The following is an 18,128-nucleotide window of genomic DNA, read 5'->3' as shown; positions in this document are numbered from 1 at the left end:
GCGCGAAGCCGGGCGGCGCTGCACCCCCCCGCCCCCGGACCCGGGGCGGTCAGATGCGTGGGCAGGAGACGCCGGCTCTGCCCGGGCGGACCCACTGTGCGCCCATGCGGACCCACTGCTGCTGCGGAAGCGTCTGGGGCACGTGCCTGGACCTGTCGGGGTTTTCCTGCTGGCCAGATACGAGATTGCAGATGTGAGCGGAGAGATCAGACTCCTGGTAAACTTGGGCCCCCAGTAAAAGGATGAAGGCATGGCTGGGGGGTGGGGGGGTGGAGTCTTACATTCGCATGTGCTGGTGGCAAGGTGTAAGGGACACATTTGGGCGCCAGAGTAACACAGGCTTGAGCTCTGATCTTTTCCCTTCCACTAACTAGCTGAAGCCTTGACCTAGACACCTTGCCCTTCTGGGTTTCAGGCTCTGCCTCTGTAAAAGGGGTATAATCCACAGGGATGTTGTGGGGGATAAAATGAGATCCTATGGGACCAGTAAGCCCTCAGCAGTGGCCCACCATATGAAAGATACTCAGCTGTTTACTCCTTCCTCCAACAGCTCTTGTCCCCTCAGCTTTCCCACGTCTTCCCTACTACCCAAAGGAGAGCGCCCCATCCCCAAAAGCAGCAGTTCTGGAAAGTGGGTGCCTCCCCTGGGGCTTTTCTCTGGGCTCCAAGCTTCAGTATGACAGACACAGGCTCAGGCTACTCAAAGCTGCCCTTGGAGCAGTTAGCAATGGGTATGGCACCTTCACCCAGTTCCCAGCCCTTCCTGCCTGCCTGTTATGGGCATTGCAGAGGGCAGAGAAGCTCACACCCTGCCGAGCTCCTACTTCACCCAGGGTAGAGTCTCCACCTCTTTCTTGGACTCAGGAACAGCCCAGAAACCCAATGCTCTGACCAGGGCCCCAGGCCCAGGGTGGGGAGCAGAACCAGCTCTCACGCCATTGCCACACCCCCACTGCTCCCCACCACCACCACCACCACCATGGCCCTGCCCTGCCCCTAGCAAGGAGCACTGCCCTCTGTTTGGGACTTGTGGACTTGGTTTTGGAGGAACATGGAGAATCCGAGAGGCTGATGTTCCCAGGAATGTGAAGAACGACAAAGAAGTGAGAGCCTCAGGGAGATAAAATCTTCTAGTTTCTGTTTTTTTGTAGCTCGTTCACTCTATTTCTAAGTCAAAGGGGAGCTGAAGGCTGGTGTTATCGCCTATTGTCCAGGGCTGAATGACATTATTCGCACTGAGAAATGAACTATACTCAGATCTTAGGTATACATTTCACTGATGGTGTATGCTTGGTGGGGGTGCCCGTGTGTAACTTTCTACCGCTCTCTTGGGCTCTAGAGTGTTCCCTAAGCAGGAGGTACTACAGCCTCCTTCTGCCCATAGCAGTTAATTGGGGGTAGGTCCTGGAGGGTTTGTTGGGCAGCTGGTCACCCCTCACCCCGAGTTATCTATACACGGAGCTGCCACATCTCCCAGCCTGGACAGGTGTCAGGGGCTCAGACCCTCGCAGGCTTCATTTCAAGTCCCAGAATTGCTGAATCAACTCTCATCTAGGAATAAAATCAAGCGTCTTATTATCCAGAAAATGAAGTGTTTCTCTAGGTTTTTCTTACCTTCTCCCACAAAAAAACATCTTTCCTTTGGCCAGGCCATTCATAGAAACAGGGCCCTCCAGGATTGGGAGGTCTACAAGCACCCACCAGGCCATCTTCATCTGACCCAACCAAGATGTAGAAGGAAAAGCCAGGAGAATTCTTGGCCATTCCTGCACAGAGCAAGCAATAGATCAGCAGGTACATTAAATTGCAGAACTACAGTCAGTGTCAGAGACCATGGGCTTGCTGTCCGAAGGTGGCAATCTCACGGGATTACCCTCTCTTCCAAGATCCTGGAGAGATCTTTGGGATCTTTGATGAGCTTTGAAGTCTTGCCCAAGATTTTACAAAAAGGCAAACTCCTGCATTTCCTTCTTTTTTTTTATATGTAGGTTTTTATTTATTTATTTGAGAGAGAGAGCATGAGAGGGGGGAGGGTCAGAGGGAGAAGCAGACTCCCTGCTGAGCAGGGAGCCCGATGTGGGACTCAATCCTGGGACTCCAGGATCGTGACCTGAGGAAGGCAGTCACTTAACCAACTGAGCCACCCAGGCGCACCTGCATTTTCTTCTTTGACCTGGGTTTGTCCTTTCTGTAGCCCTGGGGCCATTGGTGGATCTCCCTGGTAACAACATGCGAACCTGCGCCAGGAAGAGAGAGTGGTAACAACAGTCACGCTTGGATTTCTTCCAGAGGATCTTAACGTACCTTGTAAATAGAGTGGATATAAAATGTGTCATCCAAACTGGAATGCTTTTGATAGTGAACAGTATAGTGATGGTCTTCATAATTACCCTAAGGCAATAGAACTGTCCCAGGCCAACCAAGATGTATGGTCACCCTGCATGTTCACCCACAGACCGTGTCAGGGCACATGTCTTAGGAGCTGTTGAGGCAGAGCTGGAGATAAAGGAAGCCAGGTAGGCCCCGCTTTGTCTGTTGCTTTTCCAGAACTTCACACCTTTTGGTTGTCGCCCTCCCTGTATGCTGCCAATCATTTGGGCTTGGGTTGGATAGCTCATTTGCAGATAAAGAAGACTCAGGAAATCAGGCAGGACTTTAGGACTGAGGTGAATCAAAGGTGTTCTGGGGTCATCAACCGTGCAAACAGGCATGAGCCCGATGTTGAAATCACACAAAAGGCCAGTAAACACCATCAACACTTAGAACATCACACCAGCTGAAATTCTTAGGGCGGAGATACTCATTCTGGCTGACCTCAGTTAGGTAACTGTGCCCTGACTGGCTCCGCCCACCGCTGCAGAGATAATACAGAGCTCATCACCGAGAGATTCTCTGCTGAGGGTTCTAGAAGGAGATCTGGCACACACAGGGGCTTGGTTGCTTCTCTGGACTCTCAAAAATGTCTAAACATTTCAGTATCTTCACCTGCTCTCTGTGCACTCTAGCCCCCAGTGTCCCAGGATTGGAACCTAGCCACTGGGGATGAAGTAGGGCAGACTATGGGCAAGCAGGAGGGCTCCTCCAACTTCCAAATTCCTCTGCTGCCTTCTCTGACAACTTCTCCTCTTTCCTCCCTCATCTGCATCCTGATGTCACATCTTCTCGCTCCCTTCTTGCCACAAAGTATTTCTTTTTCTCATTGATCCTGGGTGAAGAGGACATGAGTGTGAGACAGAGGCTAAAAGTGAGGGAATGTGGTTGACTTAGATCTGCCCACCAACCCAGAGAGCTTAGAGATCCAAGCTGGGCCACAGATTTCTCATTTGTCCATCCATCCCTCTATCAGTCTGTCTATTCATCCATCCATTCATCAGCAGACATTTATTAAGGTCCTACTCTGTGCTGGTCATGTACTAGAGGTGCTGGGAATATGGGAAAGAATATGACTTGGATCCTGACCTCAAGGAGTTTATAATCTAGTGGGTAAACCAATATCAGGGCCCCTATGTCTTTCAGAGGCATGAGGGAAGGGGTATAGAGGACAGTGAGCAGACAAAGAATGAATGCTTAATTCTCTTTTCCATGGAAGAGGGTACAGGGTCAAGAAAGTTTTCTTAGAGAAAGTGAGATAGGAATGAAAGATGAGTGAGAGTTGGCCAGGAAGCAAGGAGAAGGGGCAAGATCCTGTTACCCAGGGAACATTGTTACCCGGGGAACTGCAAGTTCATCCGCAGAGCTGACACCTAGGATGAAAGACCAAGTCCTATGAGGGTTGGGGCTGGCCGGCAGGCAGGGACCAGAAGAACATGGCAGCCATTGTCAACCATTTGAAGGAGGGTGGACTGTCCTGAGGGCAATGGGAGCCTTAAAGGATCTTAAATAGGGAAATGACATGGTCAGTTCAAAAGTATTTAAGAAGATGCTGAGTCCCTATGAAGGCTAGATGAGAAGGAGGTAAGACACGAGCCAGGGGGGCCCATTAGGAGATGATCCCAGGAGCCCAGGAAAGAGATGATGGCAGGCAGTAGCCCTGGGGCTGAAAAGTAGGTGTTGGATTTAAGAGTTGTTGAGGACACAGAATCTGCTAGACTTGGTGACCAATTGGTTTCTGGAGGTGGGATCCAGAGTACAGCAGAAAGGGAGGGAGGAGTCAGGGATGGCTCTTGGCTTCTGGGTTGGACAACTCACTAAGATAATTAATTCAGGTGGAGCTGTGGGGTGAGGGGCAGGGAGGGGTAGTGAATTCCGTTTCAGATTGGTTGGATTTGAGATGCTTGAGGAACATCCAAGCAGAAGTGTCCGTTAGGCAGCTGGACACCAAGGGCAGAAGAGAGACCAGGGTTTGAGATGGAGATGTGAGGGTCTTCAGTCTGGAAAGAGCTTGAGAACAAGAGCAGGTTCAGGACACCAGGGACACACACAGTTGATGGTGACTGAGAGCCCACAAAGGAAATCATTCCCAGGAATAATCAGAGATGTAGGAAGAGGACCCACGACATGGAGGCCAAGGGAGAGAGAGTTTCAAGGAGGAGGGTTCCATGACATACCCAGGCTGGGCCTCCTTTCTGCGAGGCCAGGGGAGACTGGAGCGGCGCGGAGACACCCAGGAGAGAAAATGCATAGAAGGTTCAAGAAAGGCCAGGGTTGGTAGGTTGAAGTTATAGTACTCCCTCCCCTTTCCCATACCCCAGAAAATGTGAGACTGGTTCCCGAGAGTCCTTCTTGGAGGGGTTGAGGATTCTGTGCAGTGCTAAAGAAATGAATTTGGGGAATAGAAAGATTCAAGGAGTAAAGACTTCAGGGCACAGATTAAAATATTTTTCAACAAGCGTTGCCTTTCATACTTCCCAGGGGGACTTCAAAGCCATCTCCTAGCTGCAGTGGAACCCAAAGAAAAGCAAGGCTGCTTAGTTAGATCACTATAATTTAGAGGATCCAGGGCTAGCCTTGCCCTTTGAATCTCAGCTCTGCCTTCAATCATTAAAACTAATCTGAATAACTAATTATTGAGCACCAACTGCATGTCAGACACTTGACACCATCATCTCCCTTAATCTTCACCAGAACTGAAGACATGAGGACTATTTTAGCCCCTCTTTTGCATGCGAGGTAACCAAGCCTCAGAGCAGCAACCAAGTTAAGGGGCTGTGACTATAACCTAGATCAGTTTTCTTCCCACGTGACATGAGGGGTCAGACTACCCCATATGCTCTCAGAAGTTTCCCCTAAGATCCCCCTGAGAGCAGAGAGGGGTGGACACATCCCTCTGGAGGAACTCGGGGATGGTGGCAGCACCAGCCCCCTCCTCCATCTCTGAAGTCTGAGGTTTTCTTGTAAAAGTTTATTTACATTTGCATTCTCCTTCACACATCCTTGTGTTCTACATTTTATATATGTATGTATTTATTATTTAAAGTAGGCTCACACTGCAGGGCTTGAACTCATGACCCTGATCAAGATCTGAGCTGAGATCAAGAGTCAGATGCTTAACCAACTGAGCCACCCAGGCACCCCTGCCTGTTTGTCTTCATTAAAAGATACTGCTGAAAATGATGGTTGAAAGAAAGGGAGGTCCTTGAGAAGTGTGTCGTTCTCAATGGTGTAGCTCCAGGAGCCCCTGGCAGCCCTCTGTGGACCCCTGGGACTATGAGGGGACCCAGTGCGGGGAATGGATCATCTCTCAGGCTCTTTGCAGCTCTGGATCTCTCTGGATCTTGTTGGATCTGGATCTGCACTTCTGAGGTTGTGACAAGGCAAGTCAAAAGGGGGGGCTGTGGTGGGGCACGTGGCTGACTCAGTCAGTAGAGCTTGGGACTCTTGATCTCGGGGTCATGAGTTCGAGCCCCACATTGGGCACAGCGATTACTTATGGAGGGGGAGTGCTCTGGAATGGGCTGGACTCCTGAGCTGGGCTCTTGGTCTCTATAGTCACATTTCCCAAGGAGGAGCCCTTAGAATCCCTCAGGGTTTGCAGGAGAAATGAGCCTGATGGCCAAAAGCAAAAGAAAGACCAAAATATCTGCAAGTGAATGTCATGAAGATAAAATGCGGGGAGGCAAGAAAAAGGGAAATCCATCTGGAAAGAATCAGAGGGGATACTACAAAGGGCCCTGGATTAGGAAATTTGTTTTGATTTTCAAGCTGACATGAACACTGTGAAGCACAAAGAATGTTCCAGGGGAGCTTAAAAAGTGATTCAGAAACTCCTTCAGGGGAGGCTCAGGGTCAGATCCTCAAAAGAGTATGTGTGGAACAGGCTGAACAACTTTAAAAATGACCACTTCCCCTTCCTGTCCCCTCAGCCTGATAGCTCTGCAGGGCCACTTCCCCTCCTGCTCCCCCCGCAGCCTCTGCTCCCACTCGCTGACTTGTGGGGAGCTCTCAGAGCCAGAGTGCGGGCAGGGACAAACAGGAGGGGCTGGGAGGGAAAAGGGAATGGCTGGGGGGGGGGTTCCCCCCACCCGGACTCCCCGGAGCTGGCTGTGCAGACTCCTGCTATTCTGAGCCTGACAGGCTGTAGGGAGCAGTGTAGCCAAGGCCTGGGCTGAAGGCTCAGGAGAAGTTTCTCTGAAAGACTTAGCTCCAATCACTCCAGCTGTCTTTTGTTCCCGACCAGTTTTGTTTCCCTCTTGCTTTAAAACCTGTTTTCAGGGGCACTTGGGTGACGCAGTCGGCTAAGCGGCTGCCTTCGGCTCAGGTCATGGTCCCAGGGTCCTGGGATGGAGCCCCACGTCGGGCTCCCGGCTCAGTGGAGAGTTTGCCTCTCCCTCTCCATCTGCCTCTCCCCCAGCTCATGCTCTCTCTCTCTCTCTCTCTCAAATAAATAAAATCTTTAAAAAATTAAAAATAAATAAAACCTGCCTCCCTGTTTCCTGCCTAGGACACCACCTTTGCAGCTCCAACCTTCTCTGTGATCATCTGGCCAGACGGCAATGTTTTAAGGCAGTGAAGTAGATTGGAAATAACCAGACCTTAGGCAATACCTTTAACCCCTCTGTTCCATCAGGGCCGATTGTATGAAATTAGACTCTGAGAAGAAAGGATTGGCTGACTTTTGGAGTTATCAATCTAAAGACAAGCTCAAGAGACATAGAGTTTACTAGACGGTAAGGTCTCAGAGGGAAGGGATTGCAGCTTACCCTCCTTTGTAGCTCACACAGTGCCTTACACGGAGCAAAAGCTTCATTAATATTTTATGAAAGCAATAAATTCACTTCATCGTTTGCAAGGTAAGAACCAGGAGCAAGGCTGCCATCTGCTGGTAAATTTGTGAAAGACACTTCTTAGGGGCCCTTGTAGCCTAAGTGGCCCTTTAGTCAGTAACCTTAAGAAAACTCCCAACTTGGGCACCTGGGCAGCTCAGTTCGTTAAGTGTCTGCCTTCGGCTTGGGTCATGATCCCAGGGTCCTAGGATCAAGTCAAGTCTCCCATCAGGCTCCCTGCTCAGCAGGGAGTCTGCTTCTCTTTCTTCCTCTGCTGCTCTCTCTCTGTCAATTAATAAATAAAATCTTTTAAAAAAAAGAAAAAGAAAGAAAGAAAACTCCCAACTTAAGGGTGCCTGGTTGGGTTAGTTGGTAGAGCATGTGACTCTTCAGCTCAGGATTGCGAGTTCAAGTCCCATGTTGGGCATGGAGCCTACTCACAAAAAAAACAAAAACAAAACCCTGACTTAGACAATCCTTTTTTCACCAGGATCTCCCGATACTTAAATTCTTCTGCCTCTCCCTCAAGACATCTTAGGTTCCTAGTAGAGAAACCAAAAATATCCTGAGACACCAGTCAAAGAAAAAGGCCTATGAAGGTACAGGAAGCTAATTTGCAACTCGGGGCATTTCTCTCCATTGGCAAATGTTCACTCTCCCAGATACATTTCCCCATCATCCATCCAGACAGAGATGTGAGCACCCAAAACAAGGCAAGTGTTGGCCTAGGTGCAGGAGTAGATGAACCAGGACTTGACAGGAAGAGGGGAGATGGGTGAGCACCTGGATGTGTTATGGGAGACTGGCATAGACAAAGAGCATTGGGAGCTCAGGAGGGGGAGATCCTACTGCAGGAGTCAGGGAAAGCTTTACAGGAGCTGAACATACGGTGATGGGCTCAGCCATAAATGGGTGAGGCATTTGACGTGTGGAGATGGGCAGTGTTCTGGTTATCTATTGCTGTGTAGCAAATCACCCCAAACTTAGTAGGTTAAAACAAGTCATTTTTATCTCTCATGGCTCTGGATTTTACTGAGCTTGGCTAGATCTAGATAGTTCTTGCTCAGGATCTCTCATGTGATTGCGATCAGATGATAGCTGGCTAGAGTCATCATGGAGACTTCCTTACTCACATGGCTGGCAGCTGATGCTGGCTGTCGGCTGGGAGAACTGTTAGCCGGAACCCCTACATGTGGGCTATCCAGGAGGCCAGGATTCCCTCAGAGCATGGCAGCTGGGTTACAAAGGCAAGCATCCCAGGGCACCTGGGTGACTCAGTCGGTTAAGTGGCTGCCTTTGGGAACAAGCCCCGCATCAGGGTTCCTGCTCAGCGGGGAGTCTGCTTCTCCCTCTCCCTCTGCCCCTTCCCCCCACTCGTGCTCTCTCTCAAAAATAAATAAATAAAATCTTAAAAAAAAAAAAAGGCACACCTCCCAAGAGGGAGCCTGGAGGAAGTTATCTTGCCTTCTGTAACCTAACCTCAGAAGGCACAGAGCAGAACTTCCCCTGTTCTCTACTAATTGAGACGGTCACAAAGCCCCACCCATTTTCCAGGCAAGGGGACATGGACCCCCACCTCTTGATGTGTGAGTGGCAAGGTTTGGGAAGAGCATGCAGGATAGGAAATATTATTGCAGCCCTTTTTGGAAAGTACAATTTGCCACAAGCAGGAAGGTCATTCCAGGTGGCTACCTGCATTGATGGTATCTCAGGAGATGCATTTTTCTAAGACAGCAGGCCATTTTCTCAGTGTGGGCATTGCTAAGCGAAAACATGAGACTTTAGAAATATTCACTGAAACATCTTTACTAAGAATTAGGAAACTCGGGCACCTGGGTGGCTCAGTTGTTGGGCATCTGCCTTCGGTTCAGGTCATGATCCCGGGGTCCTGGGATCGAGCCCTGCATCGGGCTCCCTGCTCCACGGGAAGCCTGCTTCCCCCTCTCCCACTCCCCCTGCTTGTGTTCCTGTTCTCGCTGTCTCTCTCTCTGTCAAATAAATTTAAAAAAAAATTTTTTTAAAGAATTATGAAACTTATTTCTCCAAAGGGGAGACTCTGAGTAAGAGGGAGATGCATACTGAACTCCCAAGGGGGTGAGAGGAGGCTGAGATGGATGGTCAGCCCCAGTTGACCAAGACAGTGGAGTCATGGTCATGGAGGGAGCCCATCATGTGAGGTTCTGCCAAGACTAATTCTTAGAGGGGGAAGAATGGTCTGGTGTCACCACAGCAAGTGGCCAGGAATACCCAGAGGCAGTGTCCAAGCTGAGTGAGAGCCACGGTGGGCAGGGCCCAAACAGGGCAGTAACAATTAACAAGCAGCTGTTGTATGGCCTGAGAGATAAGATGTACACACATTCACGTGGGAGCTCAGTTTTGTTGTAACACGGATGCAGGGAGCAGACTAGGAACAAGAGCTAGGTCAGAGATAAAATACAGCCCTATGGTTATAAAGCAGGTGGACGCTGAGATGAATAGGGAGTGAGATCAAGGATCCCAGGAGAGCCTGAGGGCCCAAAGCCCTTGGTGGGACTAGGGCCCAAATGCTCAGAACCTGTGTCAACCACCAGCCTTATAGGGAAAGATGGGTGAGCCTAGTTTAAAGGCTGAATGAGCCAGAAATGGCGAGATTCAAGCTTGGCTGTCTTGGGAACCAGAAGTAGGAAGTTTGGGAAGTAGGCAGTTTGTTCATGTCCCTACTGGGCCCTGTGTGGGCCCTGAGACCTGAAGGAGAAGGAGACTTTGGCTTCCATCTCCATGCATATTCCATGACCTACCCATATCAGTAATCACATTAAATCTAAATGGTCTAAACACCTCATTTAGGGACACCTGGGTGGCTCAGTCAGTTAAGCATCTGCCTTCGGCTCAGGTCATGATCGTGGGGTCCTGGGATGGAGCCCCACATCGGGCTCCCTTCTTAGCGGGAAGTCTGCCTATCTCCCTCTCCTGCTTCTCCCCCTGCTCATGCACGTGCACATGCTCTCTCTCAAATAAATAAATAAATCTTACCAAAAAAAGTAAGACTCAAGTATCTGTTACCTACAAGAAATGAACTTTAAATATAAAGACATTAATAAAAGGATAGGAAAGAATATACTATGATAACACTAATTAAATAAAGTTAGAGTTGCTATATTAATACCAGACAACATTTATTTCAGAGCAAAGAGTTTACCAGAGATAGATTCATTTCAAAAAGACAAAAGGATCGCTTCATCAAGAGGATGTGATGATCCTAAATGTTTGTGCCCCTTAACCACCAAACAGAGGACAGAGCTTGCAGTCCCTGGAAAATGGACAAAACAAGACAAAAATGTTAAGTTTAAGTTTCCACTGCTATTTTATACAAAAGTTACAGAGTACAGGCAAATTTTATGTAACATATAAAGGAGAAAACTGTGACCCATAGCCATAAGAAAACCAGACCCTCAGATGATCTAGTTATGGGAATTAGCAGACAATGACTTTAAAATGACTGTTATCCATGTGTTGAAGAATTTAAAAGAAAAAACAAATATAATGAGCCAAGAAGTAGGTTATTTCAAGAGAAACAGAAATTCTAAAAAAGAGCTAAATGCAAACTGTAGAATTGAAAAATATAATATCTGAAAATAAAAATGTCCTAGAGGGACTTAACAACAAATTGGACACTGCAAAAGAAGAAATTAGTGATTTGAATACAGGCCAATTGAAATTATCTGAATTAAAGCAAAGTAAGAAAAAATGTTTGACAATCATTAAGAGAGCATTCACGTGCTGTAGAACAATAGCCAGGAGTCTCATATACGTAGGATTGGAGTTCCATAAAGAGAGGAAAGAAACAGTGGGGTAGAACAAAATATTTAAAGAAACAGTGGCTGAAAATAATTCTTCACAGGTCCAAGAGGTTTAACAAGATACAAGCAGGGTAAATACAAAGAAAACACACTTGGCACATCAAATTACTGGAAACCAAAGAGAAAGAGAAAAATATTAAAACCAACCATAAAGGGAGAAAAAAGATGCATTACACAGTGGGAGCAATGATAATTATGAGAGCTGTTTTTCATCAGATAGAGTATAAGCCAGATCCCCATTAACTGGGAAATAAACAAAATGTGCTATATTCATACGATGAAATACTATTCAACAGTAAAAAGAAATGAACTACTGACATATACTAAAATATGAATGAACTTTATTTTTTATTTTATTTTATTTTTTTTTAAAGATTTTATTTACTTATTCATGAGAGAGAGAGAGAGAGAGAGAGAGAGGCAGAGGGAGAAGCAGACTTCCCGCAGAGCCGGGAGCCCGATGCGGGACTCGATCCCAGGACTCCGGGGTCATGACCTGAGTCGAAGGCAGACGCTTAACCATCTGAGCCACCCAGGCGCCCTGAACTTTATTTTTTTTAAAAGATTTTATTTATTTATTTGAGAGAGAGACAGAGAGAGCATGAGCAGGGGGAGGAGCAGAGGGAGGGGGAGAAGCAGCCTCCCCGCTGAGCAGGGAGCCCAATGCGGGACTCAATGGGAGCACCCTGAGATCATGACCTGAGCCGAAGGCAGACACTCAACCAACTGAGCCACCCAGGTGCCCCATGAATGAACTTTAAAAACATTCTAAGTGAAAAGAGACAGATGCAAACAACCATATATTATATGATTCTATTTATGTGAAATGTCCCAAAACGGCAAAACTATGGAGGCAGAAAGCACATTAGTGGTTGTCTGTGGCTGCAAACAGGAACTGGGCTTGATCGCACGTGGGTTACAGGGATTGCTTTTGGGTGTTGGAAATGTCCGAAGACTGGACTGTGGTGATAGTTACACAACTCTTTAAATTTACTAAAAATCATTGAGCTGTACATTTAAAATGTGTGAATTTTATAATAAGTAAATTATATCTCAAGAGAGCTACTATAAGGTAGTGATAGAGAAAAGCCACAGACTTGAAAAAGATAAATGAAAAGAATATAACTGAAAAGGGATTGTTCGCCACAATATATAAAGAATTATTACAAATCAAGGGGAAAAAAAGATTAACAATACAACTGAGAAAAGGTTAGAGATAAGAATAAATAGAAGGCAATCCTTTTTTTTTTTTTTAACATGAAATTTTTTTTAAGGTTTTATTTATTTATTTATTTGACAGAGAGATAGAGAGCACAAGTAGAGTGACAGGCAGAGGTAGAGGAAGAAGCAGGCTCCCCGCCGAGCAGGGAGCCCGATGCGGGGCTCGATCCCAGGACCCTGGGATCATGACCTGAGCCGAAAGCAGACGCCCAACCGACTGAGCCACCCAGGCACCCCTCCTTTTTTTTTTTTTTAAGATTTTATTTATCTATTTGTCAGAGAGAGAGAGAGAGCACAAGCAGGGGGAGAGGCTGAGGCAGAGGGAGAAGCAGGCTGCCTGCTGAGCAAGGAGCCCGATGCGGGACTCGATTCCAGGACCCTGGGATTGTGACCTGAGCTGAAGGCAGACGCTTAACCGACTGAGCCACCCCAGGCATCCCAGAAGGCAATCCTAATGACCAATAAACATATGAAAAGGTGCTCAACTTTGTTAGTGGTTGGTAAAATGCAAATTAAAATCACAGTGTTCTATAATCTCACATCTATCTGGTTGTCCAAAAAAAAGATCTGATGATCCAGGTGTTGGCATAAATGTGGTAAAGTTAAAGATATCCAGACCATCAACCATGTGGGTAGAGTCCTGAAGAAATTCAAATGTACACAATAAGATGTGTAGGAGAATTTCCATAGTAGTAAGACTGTGTTATAGTAGCAGAAACTGGAAACAAGAGAATCCCTAAGTTGTAATATAGTTGTAAATGAAATGTTATACAGCAGTGGAAATGAGTAAACTAAAGCTACGTGAATCAACATTAATGAACCTTACAAATGGAATGTTGAATCAAAAGGAAAGTTCTAGAAAAATTTTATACGCAGTATGAGTCCATTCAAATAGTTAAAATATGCAATGCATATATAGTGTATAGTGTAGTAAAAGTATAAAGATATACATGGAAATGATTAACAGCAGGTTCAGAATAGTATTTCCCTGGGCGGGGCAGGGGGAGTAGGAGCTTAAACTATATTTGTACTGCTTTATTTCTCAAACTATAGGTGTTTATAGGTGTGATGGCTAAATTTTATATGTCAGTTTGACTGGACCATGGGCTGCCCAGATATTTGGCCCAAATTATTCTGGGTGTTTCCGTGAGGGTGCTTTTGGATGAGATTAACATTTACATCGGTGGACTGCATAAATCCAATTGCCCTCCCTAATGTAGGTGGGCCTCAGCCAATCAATTGACCCTCCGTGGAATAAAAAAGAATTCATACTGCCTGACTGCCTTTGAACTGGGACATCAGCTTCTTCCTGGGTCTCCAGCCTACTGGCCTCTGGACTAGTATACCATCAGCTCACCTGGTTCTCAAGCCCTCAAACTTAGATTGGAACTAAGTCATTGGCTCTCCTGGGTCTCCAGCTTGCCAACCCACTCTGCAGATCTTGGGACTTGTCAGCTTCCATAATTGCCTGAGCCAGTTCCCTACAGATGAATGAATACATGAATAAATAAATAAACAAACATTCTATTGGTACTGTTTCTCTGGAGAACCTTGACTAATACAACAGGTATGTTTGTTAAATTATTTCCTATACCTTTGGCATGTCTAAAATATTTCATAATAAAATTTTGAATAAATAATGAATGAGTGGTTAAGATTTCAGGTGCTATAGAGGTCAAGCAACATGAAAACTGGAAAATGGGGGCACCTGGGTGGCTCAGTCGATAGGCTCAGGTCAGGATCCTGGGGACCTGGGATCAAGCCCCGCTTCGGGCTCCCTGGGCTCCCTGCTCAGTGGGAGCCTGCTTCTCTCCCTCCCACTCCCCCTGCTTGTGTTCCCTCTCTCTGTCAAATAAATAAATAAAATCTTAAAAAAATAAAAAACACCACACATTAGGGGAGTCTGGGTTGCTCAGTTGGTTGAGTGTCTGACTCTTGGTTTCAGATCATGCTCTCATGGGTCCTGGGATCCAGCCCCACCTCCAGCTACTGATCAGTGGGGAGTCTGTTTGAGGAGTCTCTCCCCCGCCCTTCCCTCCACTTGTGTTTTCTCTTGAAGGAGCTCTCTCTCTCAAATAAATAAATCTTAAAAAAAAAAAAAAAAGAAAGAAAGAAAATGCATATTAGATTTGGCTTCTGAAGCCAATGATTACCTTTGCTGGAGCAGTTTTGGCACTGTGTTCAGAGTGGAGGCTTGCTGGTGATGGGTTTTAGAGAGACAAGGAGTACACATACCCTATGCACCAGGTCTGTTGCTAGAAACGGGCGCAGGGTAGAGGAAGGAGTTTAACAATGAGTGACTTCACTTCTTGGGGCTTCCATACTAATTCTGTTGGAATTATCAGAGTGCTAGTGCTCCTTTGGTCCCTGTTCCTATTCCAGTAAAGATTCTAGAAGACTTGAATTTCATACCTTGGGTGTAGAAAAAGATTTTTAAAATAACTAACCACAGATGCAAATACCCTAGATGTCAGCTTTCTTAACTGTGGCTTTCCAAAGAGTGTTAAGAACAACCTCTTTCCACGGAAAGTAAGACATAAAGCCATGATTATCACATGTTAGCCCCAGGTCTTAAGGGGGAAATGTCAGACTCACAATAAATTAAGCTATAAGTTCAGGAAGGCTCTGCACTGCAATAAGAAAGGAGAGAGACGGAGGAGAGGTTTTTCTTCTTCTTCTTCTTCTTTTTTATTTTTATTTTTTTTTGTTGAGTGGTTTAATTTGGCTAATGGAGTGTTGCTAATGATTTCCCAATTTAGGTTCGCAGAGCTCCGCAGCAGGGAGTTCTTCCAAGTCACAGGGGCTGAAAGGACGCACTAGTCTGTCTCACTCCTCCCAGAAATTCAGTCTGGGTTTTACTCTAACTTCTTCTGGGTCTCATCAGAGGAGCTCCAGATGAGGAGATTCTTCGCTGGGTTACTTCTTCCTACCCCTCCCAGACGGATTGCAAGCTTTTTCCAGTACTCCATTCTCCCTGGGGCTTTCCCGGGTTGCTGCAGAGAGAAACCCGCCAGCAGGGGTCAGCAGTGTCTCACATCTGGCCTGGAGCCGCTTGCCACATGGGCTGTTTCTCCTGGCACCTCCAGGGCCGATGGGGAACTGGAGAATACCTTCCTGGTAAGGCCTTGGCATCACTCTGAGCATCGCCGGCTCAAGATTCCTTTTCCTGAATGTGGAGTACCATGGGGAGATGGAAGGTATGTTCATTCAAAGGCCGAAGTGGGTGTGGGTGTACACACATCCAGACATCTGCACCGCCAAGTCACCATCTGGTTTTCTACCAGGCTTTTCTGTGTCTTGGCGCGGGCCATGCATTGTGTGGATCTGGATGTCAGAGGACGTGTGTCTCGGCTTTGCCCTGTTGAAATTTCCTCAGCTCCCTGGGATTTCTGGATTCGCTCAGCACCCAGGCGCTCCGGGAGGGTCGCTTGCTTCGCTCTCCCACGGCTTAGACCAGCGCTTGCGCCGCGCTCCCACGGTGCCTGCCCAGGCCACGCCTCCACGCATGCTCAGTGTGGAATGGAAGCCTCCCCGGGCTGCAGCCTCCGGAACGAACGTCTCGGCGGCCCAAGCCACGCAAGAGCGAGTTCTGCTCTCGTTTCCAGACTCTTCCTCATCCTTGGCCCCACTGCCAGTCTTCTCCCCAGTTCTAGCTCTCTTTGAGTCCTCTGGTCCACATTGCTGCTCAGCTTCTACATTGCTGCTGACAGAGGGATGGATCCCATGGGAGGTGTCTGTCTCTCCCCTTGCTCCTCTGTCTCCCCCACCCCAGTGTGGTAGGGGTGGGAGTAGTCAGAGAACCAGCCGGGGCGTGTGGGACAGCGATACAGCTGGGAGCAACTCTGGGCTGGAAAGGGTTCCCAGTCTGTAGCTGAGATTCCCAGGGCCCTGGCACTTTCCAAGCAGCCTCCTGGAGCGAACTGCTGTGACAGCCAGAGGCTGTCCTTTCCACCTGCCAAAAGGAGGAGTTCTGCAAGCCGGGGCACCTGGCCTCCTTTCCCAGGAGTAGAGTTACAGCAGCTGATCTAGGCAACAGGTGTAGGTTGCATGGTACAGCTGCTGCCCAGCACATCTGTACCCATGGGGTGGGGGGGGGGGGTGCACGCGCGCGGGCGCGCGCAGCAGGAGGGTTCGTCAATCATTGCCACACTCCCCAAAGCTGAAGGGGGTGTGCAGAAAGGGCCAGGGGGTGCGAGAAATGTGGAAAACTGGGATAAGCATTCACAGAGTACTTCTTTCCTAGAGTTCCCAAAGTAGGACCCCTTGCCAGGTTGCCCCAAAATCAGCCTCGCTGGCGGCAGCTTGCGAGTCAAAGCCCTGAGTCCTCCTCCTCTGTCTTGCTGCCCAGTGTTTTGGCTGCAGCCAGCTCCTCTCCCTTCCCGGTTGGCTCAGCTCAGGCCTTTGCGGGCTGGAGCTCAGAATCCTGGCTCCTAGTGGCTCTCCCAGAAAGCTGGGAGGGAAATACTTGAAAGAATGGCTCTTTATATATGCAAATGATTTCTTGCCACTTTAGTTCCTCAAACCACAGAATTAATTGAAGGGGGAACATTCTGGGGCTCTGGGTCTGTGCCAGGTACTGGGTCCAATGCTTTACTTACATCACCTCATCAAATCCTCCCCCAAACCCTGCCAGGTACATGTTGTCAGGATCATTTCTGTTTCATAGGAGAGAAATCAAGGTTATGGTCAGCACAGAATACAGTGAATCTGACACTCGAATGCTGCCCGAACTCCAAAGCTTGTACTCCATCTGCTGTATACACTGCCTGCAACCTCCCAATCCCCGGGAAATCCCACATTAGGCCCCATCCCTCTTCCCCCTGTAGGTAATTCCCCAACTCATCCATTTCTGTTTAGTGCAGCCAAAGTCACCTCTATAACCTTTATCGAGAGGTTCATTTGGCAACTCACAGCTCTCCAACACCTCCGGTCACCCCACCATCACCCATCAAAGAGGATGCCATAGCTGCTACCTCCTTGTCAAAGGCTTCTCACACCCAATTTCCTTCCCTTGGTCCAGGCTGCTCCCCTTCAAGCCCTATCATGGGCCTGAAACTCTTTTGCCTCTATCTATCCTTCTTTAGTGGTCCCACTTCACACCTCGTTTTTCCCTCTCAAGACACTTTTTTTCTTACTATTTTAAGAATATTTATTGATATAAGAGGGGCGCCTGGGTGGCTCAGTCGGTTAAGTGTCCGACTCTTGATTTCAGCTCAGGTCATGGGATCGAGCCCCCACATCGGTCAGGCTCTGAGCTCAGGGTGGAGTCCGCTTGTCCTCCCTCTGCTCCTCTCTGTCTCTCTCTCAAATAAATAAATAAATAAAATCTTTTTTTTTTTAATTTTATTTATTTATTTGACAGAGAGAGACAGTGAGAGAGGGAACACAAGCAGGGGGAGTAGGAGAGGGAGAAGCAGGCTTCCCGAGGAGCAGGGAGCCCGATGTGGGGCTCCATCCCAGGACCCTGGGATCATGACCGGAACCGAAGGCAGACGCTTAACGACTGAGCCACCCAGGCGCCCCAATAAATAAAATATTTAAAAAGAGAGAGTCTAGCTTGGCCTCCACTCCCTGTCAAATGGGCAAAGCTGGCTACATCATTTCTGGGATCCAGTGCAAAATAAAAATGTGGGTTCCTTTGTTTAAAAAATTATTAAGAATTTAAAGATTGCAACAGCAAAGCATTAAACCAAACCAGGGGTCCTTCTAAGTATGGGGTCCCATGTGGCTGCACAGGTCACATGCCCATGAAGCTGGCCTAACCATGGGCTCTACAGAGACTGGCTGTCTCCTAGATGCCTTGAGTCAATGCATCCCCTGTTCTGAAAATGGACATTCCTGCCTCAGCCTCCACATTGGCTCTTGT

The 18,128-nt window shown here is 47.7% G+C and overlaps 1 long non-coding RNA gene across 1 annotated transcript; it reads left to right on the top strand.

Moving 5' to 3' along the window:
* Window positions 1-79: 79 nt before the first annotated feature.
* On the top strand, window positions 80-13,787 carry LOC123846031 (uncharacterized). Its single transcript, XR_006791159.3, has 2 exons — window positions 80-217; window positions 13,483-13,787. It is a non-coding gene; the product is annotated as an uncharacterized LOC123846031 (long non-coding RNA).
* The last annotated feature ends 4,341 nt before the right edge of the window (window positions 13,788-18,128 follow it).

This window comes from Mirounga angustirostris, unplaced genomic scaffold, assembly GCF_029215605.1.
Source record: "Mirounga angustirostris isolate CCGP_5_RB_7025 unplaced genomic scaffold, mMirAng1.0.hap1 SCAF_6, whole genome shotgun sequence".
Classification (NCBI taxonomy): domain Eukaryota; kingdom Metazoa; phylum Chordata; class Mammalia; order Carnivora; family Phocidae; genus Mirounga; species Mirounga angustirostris.
The sequence above is the reverse complement of the archived record's forward strand: the minus strand, read 5'-3'. Positions and strand labels throughout refer to the sequence as shown.